Source organism: Gavialis gangeticus, unplaced genomic scaffold (assembly GCF_001723915.1).
Source record: "Gavialis gangeticus isolate Ggan-Ray unplaced genomic scaffold, GavGan_comp1, whole genome shotgun sequence".
NCBI lineage: Eukaryota > Metazoa > Chordata > Crocodylia > Gavialidae > Gavialis > Gavialis gangeticus.
This window is the reverse complement of record NW_017729025.1, coordinates 129,652,669-129,664,455: the sequence shown is the minus strand read 5'-3', so window position 1 is coordinate 129,664,455 and position 11,787 is coordinate 129,652,669. Positions and strand designations below refer to the sequence as shown.

Genomic DNA, 11,787 nt, shown 5'->3' with positions numbered 1-11,787 from the left:
TCCCCTTCCCCTGCCTTCACAGCCCGCCCTCCCCCCCCACCACAGCTGCCTGAAGCCCAGGCCCAGGCTGCCCTGAGGCCCTCTGTACTACTTGTGTTTGAGGGGCCTAAGCCCTGTTAGCCCCGGCCTTCTGCTACCTATGCTCGCAACCCTTAAAAATCAGTGTGGGGTTCCGGTTTTTGCAGTTCCCACGTAGTCCACAACATTGCGATTTTCTCAGAGCCCTACACATACCATCTTGTTTGAATACACAGAAGCTAGCACTGTAAGTGCATTTAACACATGTTAAGTGTCCCATGTAATGTGGCCCTTACATCCGGCCAGCTGACCCAAACACGTTTCAATGTAGATTGAAAGTATATTTTTTCAGGGTTTTTTTTTTAAATTGATCATGAAAACTATGTAAGTTCTCTCTACCCTGATAACAAGTCTTTCAGTCAAAGGATTTTTTTATTTTTTGCAGTTCACATTTTAGCCTCTTTAAAAAACAAATGAAAACCTAGTAATTACTTTTAAACATCGATATTTGAAAATAATTAGAGCTGTGCATCATATTAAATCAATAGGAAGCACTTGAAATTGCTCTGGCAGGATGTTACATAAAATGAAAAACCATCAACAAGTAGACTGTTTGACACAAAGAGAAAGAGGAAATTTTTTAAAAACATATTTGTCAATTGCTTTGCTGAAGAAGAGAAGCAACTCAAGTAAACAACTGAAAGATATTTTGATAAATACTAATTTTCCAGTTCCATCATTCAAAATCTTTCTAAAAGCTAATGAGAATCACTCTACCCCAAATTTGGATTCTTGAAAATATACTGCTGAGCCCTCTCAATATTAATAAAAGGAGAGGATATTTCAGTGGGAGTAGCAAGTACAGTTTGAAGTATGGTGCCCTGATGGCAGAGGTTCACAACAATCCATATTCAGACACTGCCTGGGGATCTCTACTCTTAAAGATCATCCCCAGTTACACAGAGGAAACTACATTTTTACTGTGGACAGCAGAAGCATAACTGGTCATTACTGTGCCATGGGCAGCGGTGGCACATGGTACAGGAGCAGCAGCAATGACCAGAGATTTGCTTTCTAGAGGGGAAGCTTTTTTAAAAGAGCATTTGCATCTCTTCCCCTTGAGAAAGAGAATGTAAACAGAAACAACTTAATATGCTTTACTTATCAACAATAGTAATCTGAGGGGAATGGGATTTGCTTGGAAAGCTAGTGGTGGGGACAAGATGGGGGGAGAGAAAAAGCTCATACACAAAAGCACTTCATAAGGTGGGAGAGTTCAAGCTCTGGCACTCCCTAGCCAAGGGGGAGCTCAGAGCTCATTTTTCATTAGCAGCATGGCTGAAAGTATCAAAATATCTTTCAAATGTTTCCTTGAGTTTCTTCTCTTCTGACCAACCCTGCCAGAAGTTCTCCAGCTCCCCTTGCTGAAGGGCTGGCAGAGCAAGTTCTTGGGGCACTTTCTTTTGAACAGCTTACTCTGTGAATATGAAGCAGGCCACATGGTGTCACAGTTTCCAAAAAGCAATATTACCTGTTGCTTGATGGAAATTACACCGTCTAGGGGCCTAAGTGAACTTATTACATCTCTAGCATTCTGCTCAACTGGGACCTGAGGGTTAACTTGAAACTTAGTTAAGAGAACAGGAAAACTCTCCTTGAACAATTTTTGATACTTAAAATACTTAACAAACAAAATAGTAAGTGCTATTTTTAATTACTGTGAAACATCAAAATTAGGAGGTGGGCTTGACTTAGAATTCAAAAGTATATAAAAATATTTATATCAGATTTTCCTACTCATCTTTTTTCCCCACCATCTGGCAAAATCATGTTTGCCAGAATTAATTTTTTAAAAATGAATATGGTTAGGAAAATACTGACATTTTTTCAGGAGTCAGCAGCTCACTAAAGGCCAATGTATAATGCTCCATGTTGAAGTAACTACAGACATTTTACTTGAAAAAAGTCTTCCTTTAGGTTTCAGTGAAATAGGATTCTCACTTGTTTTAAAATTAGGCTATAATCATTTTAAGTTAATTGAAGTCAAACATTCTTAAGGGAAAAGGGTCTGTGCCAGAATGTGGTAACACACGCACACTAGCAATGCAGAATTACATTTGGAGTTAGCAAAAAAAAAAAGATAACTCAATATGCATCATTTAGCTCACCAAGTCAAAACAGTCAGTGGTTTTTAATGCTGAAATTACTACCCACTTTATGATATGCCATTTCGTCACAGACCTACTGAAATATTTAACAAATAACTCTGGTACTGAAGTTGCTTCATAGACAGTTCTCTATGATAATTCTAGCTTCCTCTTTAGTTTGCCAGACAACGATATTTCTGGGTACAAAGCATTTCTAAACACAGTCCTGGTCACCCAGAGGCATAGATTCTCAAAAGAATGAGAACATTACAGCTGCCCAATTAAACACCTTTGCTTTTTCAAAACAACAGTCCTGTTCTAAACTACAATCTCAATTCTGACTCACCTACCCTGCCACAAAAGGGGAAGGCTTGTCTCACTGTATTTGGAATCAGTCTTCCAAGTGGCGCTAGAAACTTGAGGTACACTCAAAAGCCTGCCAGAACTGGCTGCACCTCTTCTTTCTGTCCTTTCTCTACCAAAACATTGCATTAACACAGCTATTGGGGCCAATACCCCATGCACATTTTGTCTGTCTGGCTCTCTGGATGCAAATAGTAAGCTCTTCATGCAGGCCCAACTGTCCAAGATTTGAATTTCATCAAAGTAGGAGGCACAGTCATTTACACACTTTGCCTTTCCATGCTGTGTTGCTGCTCCTCCCCGCATAGGTGGCTAGCGAGAGCATACGGCTGGCTGGTTTGTCCAAGGAATGATCTTCAATAACCTTAGAGATGCATGCAGCCCTGTCCTGGGAAAAAAGCATTAGCATATTTTATCCCACATAATTCAGAGGGACTTGAACCTTTGTTGGATTCTGGGACAAAAGGCCTTCTCCTGGGACAAATGCAGTGTCTATTTACATCCTCCATGCACTCCTGATTTTTTTATGCCACACAGTTAAGTATTTCAAAGGAAGGATGCACAGAATGATGTACCACATCCATTAAATATAGTAAAGCTTTGGAATACATTTTGGCTAGGGACAGACATTCAAAAAGCCTGGGCCTGAATTGATTCAAACTTTGCAGGTTAGTCTAAACTTCCTAGGTTGAACCTGTTTGCAACTGTACAGACATTCTCTCTGGACTGAGGAAATTCAAGCACATGCCTGCAGTGGCTCAGGCTAGAAGCCAGGGTTTGCTGAACTAGCCCTCCCTTCCCTTCTACAATGCTGAGCTGAGGAGGTGAAGGGGGGGCATAGCCAGGCCGCAGCAGGACCCTCTGATTAGGGAGGGGTGTAAACCCCCATCCAGCCTGCACTGTCCCAGGCTTTTCCCCACTCACTGCTCAAGGAGCAGGAGTGTTCCTGTCCCCAGCCCCTGACCAGCACTCTGAGAGGCAAAGGATGTGTGTAGGGTGAATGCATCTGTTGATGATACTGAGCTTTTCAATCTCCCCCTCCCTGCTTCTTCATACTGTCTGCAAACCTGACAGGTGAGGGAGCCATCACAGGCCTGATAACACGGTGTTTATCAGCCTATCTACAAAACAAAAGCCTCTCTCATTAGTTCAAGTTCTCCTTAAACAGATTTTTCAAAGAAAGGAAGGGAGGGAACATTACCACTGACCTGTTGATTAGATCCAAAAAACCCTAAGCAGACACTGTTCTGTCTACCTTTGTCCTGTCCCAGTGAAATTGGAGACACACGCACAGGAGTCACCTGCCAGCATTAGCTAGCATACCACATGCATAGGGTTTATGGGACTGGGATCCATGCTGTGGGAGATGGGAGGGAAGGAATCCCTACTTGAGCAGCAAACAACCAGGGGGTAGGGAGGACACGGGGCAAGGGGAAGCAAGGCAGACCCTGCTGCGCCTGCATTCTCTGTTGGAGCTCTGGCTAGCCCTGTTCTCTGGAGCACACAGCTCAGTCCAGGACTGCAAAACATCTGGGATACTGGGGGACTCTGGTTTAACTTTAATCAGGAACGGGTCAGAGACAGACTTTGCATAAACTGGTTTAATGCAAATCAGTTAAGTCTGATACTACATTCAACCAGGTTTATCTTTAACCTGTTTTAGCCATTTTGAAACTGGTTTATGTACACTGAACGTATGTTCTGCTACAGGTATATACCAGTTTCTGGTCACTTAAACCCGTTTATGTGTAATGTCTGTCCCAAGCCCTTAATGTTACAGAAACATCATCAGCTTCAGTGGAATCTCTTTGCAAGGTCACACTGTAGCTTCTAGAACCTCAGATCTCAGGATGAAAGACAGAAAATTTATAAGCCTTGTTCCTTGAGCCAATGGCCTTACTGAATTTAATTTCCAGTACCACAAATGGATTGCACTTAGGGTCTTATACCATTCCCTTTAAATCTTTTTGGATCAGATGCATGTTTTCAGAAGTTCACAACTCAATTCTGCTTAAACTGTGGTCCCCACCACTGTTTTCACAATAAAAAATTAAAGCAGACATTTATAAAAATACAGGTAAAGAATTAAATGGACATAACAGTTCTTGGTTATGTTATTCCTATTATTATAAGAACATAGCTAAATTTCCTGGAATCCTACATACCTATATCTAGAGTACAGCAAACATTCTAGAGAAAGCTACCATTTTAATTGTGTTAAATTTAAAATAGATTTAGTGCTTGTGAAAAGTACCTAACGGCCAAAAGCATCTCTTATTTATTTACAGAATATTGTATAACATGGATAATGGTCATTAAAACTTTGTGTTCATCAGCATGTCAATGTAACTCAATCCTGATCCAGTCAGCCCAAACTCCATGGCCTTATCCACCCTAGCAAACTTCGCAGCTGCAATTCACCACCAGTGGTAGCAATAATAGAATTTGTAAGCTCCTCAGGCAGGGAGTCCTAATATGTTTGTACTGGCCATTGCATAAGGGTGTGTGCACTTTAGTTGCTGCAAGAGGACTCTATTCTCTACAGTAGTGGTTTTCAACTTTTTTCCATATTTGAATGGATGTGTGGACTCTTTTGAATTGTAAGTGTCATGTATTCACATGTGTTTGATTGATTAGAATAATCTTCCACAGACCCCCTAGATATGGTCTGCAGACCTCCAAGAGTCCCCAGGTCACAGGTTGAAAACCACTGTTCTACAACTCAGGAATATCTGAAATGCCCTCCATAAGGTAAGAAGACCTAGAAATAATGTAAAGTGCTGTCTATATGATAGATTAAAGGACTGAATTGTGTTTATGAAGTTTGCTAATGCAGACACAACATATGAGAACCTTTGTTGACCAAGATAAGGTTTTGCTAGGGACAGAAGTTACACAAACTGGTGTAAGTGATCAGAAACTGGTTTAAACCTGTAACAGAACAGAAGTTCATTGTAGATATACTAGTTTCAAATGGCTGAAACTGGTTTGCGATAAACCTGGTTGAATGTAGTATCAGACTTAACTGATTGAAGTCAAACCAGTTTATGGAATTTGTGTCTCAGACCCCTTCTTGGTTTAAGTTAAATCAGAGTCTCTCAGCATCCCAGCGTGCCCTGCAGCCCTGGCTGGGCTGTGCTGTCTGTTCCAGCCAAGCAGCATTGGCCCCACCTCTCTCCTCCCTAGTCAGAGCACTATCACTGCTCCAGCTGGCTGAGAAAGGACAGGGGTGTGTGAAACCCTGCAATAGAGTACTGTCAGGTTTGCCTGGCAGGGGGGTAGCAGCCCTTGCCAGGAGTCCCCAGCCCCCCACCAAACTCGCTGCTCCAGTGGCAGGAGAAGGGGCATGGACAGGTCCCAGTAGCTTCAGGGGAAGGGGGATTTAATCCCCCCATTGCAGGGGTGGCAGTGTGGGCACTGATAGAGTGATAGGCTCTGCTCATGCACCCAGGGCCACAGTGGCCAGATGCTGGTAGCCTGAGGGGAATGGGAGGGTTTAATTTCCCCACTGCAGGCAGCAGTGGGGTGGGGGGCACTAACATGGTGCTGACTCTGTCCCATGCTGCAGATTGCTTGAAGCAGGGCCCACACCACAGCGCTTGGGCCAAGTCCCTCAGAGGAGTGACCAGCCAGCTGGAGGGTGGGGGGATGTGGCTGTGGTTGGAGGGGAGCTGGGATGTGGGAAGCAGCAGAGGGAGGCAATGGAGTGCTGTGGCCCGGCTTGGCCTGGCCCAACAGGCCAGGAGCGTAGACAGCTACTGGCCTGCGGCAGCCCGCCTCTCCCTCTCCCAGTGGCAAAAGAAACCATTGTGGTGTGCGGAAGTGAGGCACCTGTCACCCACTGCCTGCTTGCTGCAGCACCAGGTGCTCGGGGCAGACTGCTGTGGGATGGACTGGGCTGCACTCCTGGGCTGAGGGGCTGGGCCACACCAGGCTGCAGTGGTCCACTGCCTCCCCCATCCACTGCCCATGCCCCTGGATCGCAACAGCCCACCCTGAGTGCCTGGTGCCACTGCAAGCAGGCAGCTTGTGACAGGTGCCTCACCTCTGTCCACCATGATGCTTTGCTCCACTGTTGCTGCCAGGAGAGGCAGGGGGCAGGGAGCCACACTGCAGCTGCAGCCCACCTGCAAACCATAGCCCCCACTTTGGGGGATCCTTGCCACCTGGGGCTGCTGCAGCTCAGGCCATGCTTCTGCAGCAGTCAGGCTCTGTAACTAGCCCTGGCTTCCCCACCTCCCCCCCACAGCCAGGTCACATCCCTCCTCCCTCCCTCCTGCTCCCCTGTGGCCAGCTGGCTGCTCCTTGGAGGGACTTGGCCTAGGGTGCCATGTTGGTTACCCTGCTGCTGCTGCATGCAATGAGGGGCTTAAATCCCTCCTTCCCCTCAAACTACCGGCATCTGGCCACCACAGCCCCAGGTGCACAAGTGAAGCCTATCAGTGCCTGTGCCACCCAGCCCTGCAATGGGGGGATTATACACTCACTTCCTCTCAGGCTACCAAGGTCTGGTCTCACTCCCATTCCTGCTGCCAGCCAGTGAGTGAGTGGGGATGGGAGGGGCTGGGGACCCCTAGCTTCCCCTCTTCCCTTCCAGGCACACCCTGATTGTGGTCCCTGCAGGCCAGGGTGGGGGTTTAAACCCCTCCCTAATAATATTTAGGCCTGCCCAGGCCTGGCCATGCCACTTCCCTCAGCTTAATTTCCCTCCAGGGGAGGGTTTGCCACCTGGCTTATGGCCTGAGCTACTGCAGGTATGTGCCTGCATTTCCAGAGTGAAAAGTGAATGTCTATTCACTTGCTTGCCAGTTCAATCTATGCAGGTTAGACTAACCCGCAAAAATTGAATCAATTCAAACTCTGGTTTTTTGAACGACTTTACCTAGACTTTAGGTTTAAACATTGATACAGTACAGAAGAACTAGACTAGGATCACCAATCTGCTGTCTTATATTGTAGGTGCACAGAACAACCAACATATGGTTTCTGTCGCTATCAATGTAGGGCCACATTTGAACTGGTGACCTAGAGGTGAAAGGTTTTGTATCCAGTTACAAATCCCCAGATGCAATTACTTTTCTCTTTTATAACAGAACTAGTACTCAGACGTTGTGTTCTTTTACAATAAAAGTAGGGAGGGTGAATTTTGTCTACACAGTCAACATTAAACTTTATTTTAAAAAGCTTTTTTCAACAAGCTTTTTTTCCTTCAAGGGAAAATGATTCTGCACTCAGTAAAAACTTGCTGCAAGGAATCTAAGTAGTCATTTGTATTAGCCCTTTGCCAAAAACTGATAAAAAAGCAATGAGTAGTTTGATGGGTCATTTTTTTCTTGTTTTGGTACTCTGATGCAGTCCACAAAGAGTCAATTATTCTTCTTTATGTGGTGTCATTTATGTCTGTGAAATTTCCCCGAGCATTTCAGCATTTAATGTGGACGTGCTATACACATGAGCAAAAAAACTTAATAAGCATGAAGAGAGGGGACAGACTGGACAGTGTTTTAGCTAAAAAGAGTTTTATTATTCTAAAAATATATCAGTATAGCGAAGTCAATGGTTGGCATATTCTGGTAGACATAGGAATATACTGGCTATCGATCAAACGGCAGAAGGCAAAAATCAGTCTAGAATTTACATTTTGCATACTTGTTTCATCTATTAAAAGACACATGCTCATCTATTAAGAGGAATTTGGTATTTTTTTCCCTATCTTTTCCTGGATATGCAGGCAGGAGTAGCTAGGAATTATAGGAATATTTTTTTACCCCACCTTTTTCTGTAGAATGTTAAACAATATAGAAACTGTCATACTGGTTCAGACTTGAGGTCTCTAACAATTGCTGGCGCATCTTCAAGAAGAAGGTACAAGAAACTTTCAGTTTGTATGTGGGGTAATCTGTCCCCACAGAAGGTTTTGTTCTGGTCTTTATTAGACAGTGTTTTTAATTTGAATCATGAGATATCCCTACTCTGATTTTTGCTTTATTAATTACAAAAGTTCTGGTCGTAACACCCAATGTTTGCAATTTTTTTTCTCCACGATTACCAAAAACCACTTTGCAAGGACTCTTCAGAAGCTGGTTTTAGCAAAGAATGGCAGAGCTTGCTATATGAGGTATTTTATGTCTGTATTGCCTGGAGTGTACTGGTCACTAATTTATTTTGGGTTTCCATCCATCTTTTGATTTTAGTATTCAGGCCTGAAACTGTGACATTCTCAGCCTTGGGTTCTTAAATCTGGAATGCATGACCTAGGTTCACTGCAGACTTTGCTGACCTATCTTTTTGGTCAGATTTGTCCCTGATGCCTGATCAGAGCTGCTACCATTTAGTAGGAGAATTCTTTGGGAATTACTTTGACAATTTTCCATTTTTACATCTATGCTAAGAAACAGTGTTAGATATACTTTTATAAATAAGGAACTGTGTTCACAGGGAATTAGTGCACACAAAGCTGGGGTCAGAATTTATAGTTCACTAAGATTCATACCCTGCTTTCCTGTGCACTCACTTCCTTTTGTGGACAAACCTTATGCAACAATAAAAAATGGTTCAGAGTTTATAGCTGAAAACTATAGAACATAGAACTATAGAACTATAGAACTATAAAACATTAAAGTGAAAACTACAGGAAAACACAGGAGACTTAATATATTTTCAGCAATCTTAATGTATTTCACAAGAGACCTAAGAGATGGTTTGTTGGGTAAAACATACTGCCCAAATGCTATACACAAATCAACACAATTTATGAAGCACTAGACAGAGTTGCACGATTCATGAGTACTGCTGTCTTAAAAGGGAACTGTGGTTTCTATTTTCCCATGAAGAAAACTACTGCATCACAGAATATGTATTATTTACAAGATTAGTATAGAACAAGAAATTTAAAGTCAGCTGGTAGAATACTGCTTGTAACCTACCTGTTGGGGCTATGAAGCTTGCTTAATATTTGTACTATAGCAGTCAAAAAGAAAAACACCAGATCCCAGCTCACCTGAACGTTGTAGCTCAGGGATAATCAGAGTGTGCATGATGCTTTAAAATGTAAAGGATTGCCTGAATTACTAAAACTTTATATTATTAAAAGAACTTCCTTCACCTTCCCACAAAGGCCAGGACCTGAGATTCTGATTGAATTTTCACTTAGAACTCAGCATATGAGTATGCCCTAGGATTTGATACAGATTCAAATGATAAAAAACTAAATGAAATCTTTTTTAAAAAGCAAAATAAACTACATTAAAATCTGCACCAACTTCCTTTCATAAAGTTTCCAAAATTTTGGTTCAGAGAACAGCACTTCTAAAAGTATGTAGACAGAAAAGTGGGTAACAAAAAAAACTAAAAGGAGAAGACCTTCCAGAACTAATAGCATATGTTAATTTCAAGGCAGCTAAAAAGCAAGTGAAACAGGGTAGGAAAGATAAATGATGAGGAAGCAAAATGGACTGATACAACAAATTTAACCCTCACCCATCAACACAACTAAACTTTTCTGAAACTCTGAAAATCATTGGTTGAGATCATAAGTACCAAACCAGTGCCTTTGGAGAAGAATTTTGGCATTCCACTCGTGTTTCTTCTCTCTTGTCCCCAGTGAGGTATTTTTATCTCTCAAGGCTAGGGACAGACATTCAAAAAGCCTGAGCCTGAAATGATTCAACCTTTGTAGGTTAGTCTATATTGTCTAGGCTGAACCGGTTCATAACAGGACAAACATGCTCTCTGCACTGAGGCAATGCAGGCACATGCCTGCAGTTGCTTGGGGCAGATGCTGAGGCGCACTAGAGCAGCCCTTGGCTGCAAAGAAGCTGTGGTGTGTGTGTGGGGGGGCATGGCCAACCCAGGTTGAACTGCCCAGAGAGGGCTTTAATTCCCCCCTCCCTGTGTCAACAGCAGGAACCGGAGCCAGGTCTGCCCAGCACCCCCCCTCGCTCCCTGCTTAGAATAGGCCCCTGGCTGTCCCCTCCACCAGAGGCTGGAAGGAGGAATAATCCCATCCCTGCCTGGCTGTGCCTCCTCCCTGCCACTGCAGCAGGAGATGGCAGGGCCCTTACTGGGGGAAGCAGCCCCTTGCCAGTGAAGGGCTGCACTGCAGGGCCAGCAGAGCTGTGACCGGCTATGTGCAGCAACGCCAGGTCCCAAACAGGCCAGAGCCCTGCAGGCCTCCCGCAGCACTCCACAGCATGGCCCCCACTGGGAAGCGGCTTGAACTCTGAGAAGCTGCTATTCTGTGCTTGGGGCAAGCCTCCTCCCGGCAGGAGGGGGCTTATTCAGCTGCTGGCACCAAAGCGTGGTTTGCCCGGCTAGACTCCAGCTGCTGCTGCTCTGTGCTGGGGCCAGTGGCTGAATAAGTCCCCTCTGGACAGCAGAGAAGCAGCGGTGAAGCAGCTGCACCACCGCCTAGTGCAGCATGAGCTCTGGGCGGGCATCTGCAGCAAACACTACCCAGTGGCAGTGAGTGGGGGGGGGGGCACTTTCCTCCGCACTGAGCAGCAGTTTCTGGGGAGCAAACTGGTGCTCAGTGCAGCAGAAAAGCATCCACTCCCCCTCCCTGTGGCCGGCACTTCCTGCTGCAGCCACTTGGAGCCTGCACAGGGATGCCTGTGCTTGCTCTCCATTGCCACCACTGCCCTGGCGGGGTGGCAGTGATGTTGCAGAGAGGCAGGACAGCCCCATGCGGGCTGCGAGTGGCTGCAGCAGGAAACACTGGCAATGGGGGAGGAAGGGGTGCTTTTCCCCTGCGCTGAGCACCAGCTTGTTCCCCGCCACCACTGCTCAGACAAGACGGACACGTACAGGGCGCGCAGAGTCAGGGCTGCATGCTACTTCCCACCTGTACCATGGGGCTGAGGTGCGGGGACTGGGAGTGAGTGGGTGTGCGGCAGCCAGTGGCAGCTGGGCAGGAGCACAGGACCCACACTGGTGTCTTGGGGCCAGAGCCAGCAGGGCCTAGAGCAGGGCAGCAGGAGCACAAGGTCCCGGCCAGCATGGGCTCTATGGAGCCAGGTCAGCTCCCCCCATCCCTGCTGGTGCAGCCCAGCCCGGCTCCACAGACCCCTGCCAGCCCATACCCCGTGCCCCTACCACCCTGCTATGGGCCCTGCCAGCATTGGCCCCAGGACATTGGTGCAGGCCTCACACTCCCACTCACTTCCACTCTCCCCCCCACCTCTTTCCCCACTCCCCTGCCTGCCCACTGGCTGGCCACTTTGCACTACATGGCTCCCATACCCACCCACCCACCCACCCA

At 45.6% G+C, this 11,787-nt stretch overlaps 1 protein-coding gene across 4 annotated transcripts in view; it reads right to left on the bottom strand.

Moving 5' to 3' along the window:
* PPFIBP2 (PPFIA binding protein 2) overlaps window positions 1-11,787 on the bottom strand; it is a 223,748-nt gene that overhangs the window by 146,690 nt on the left and 65,271 nt on the right. The gene's annotated exons all lie outside the window — the stretch shown is intronic.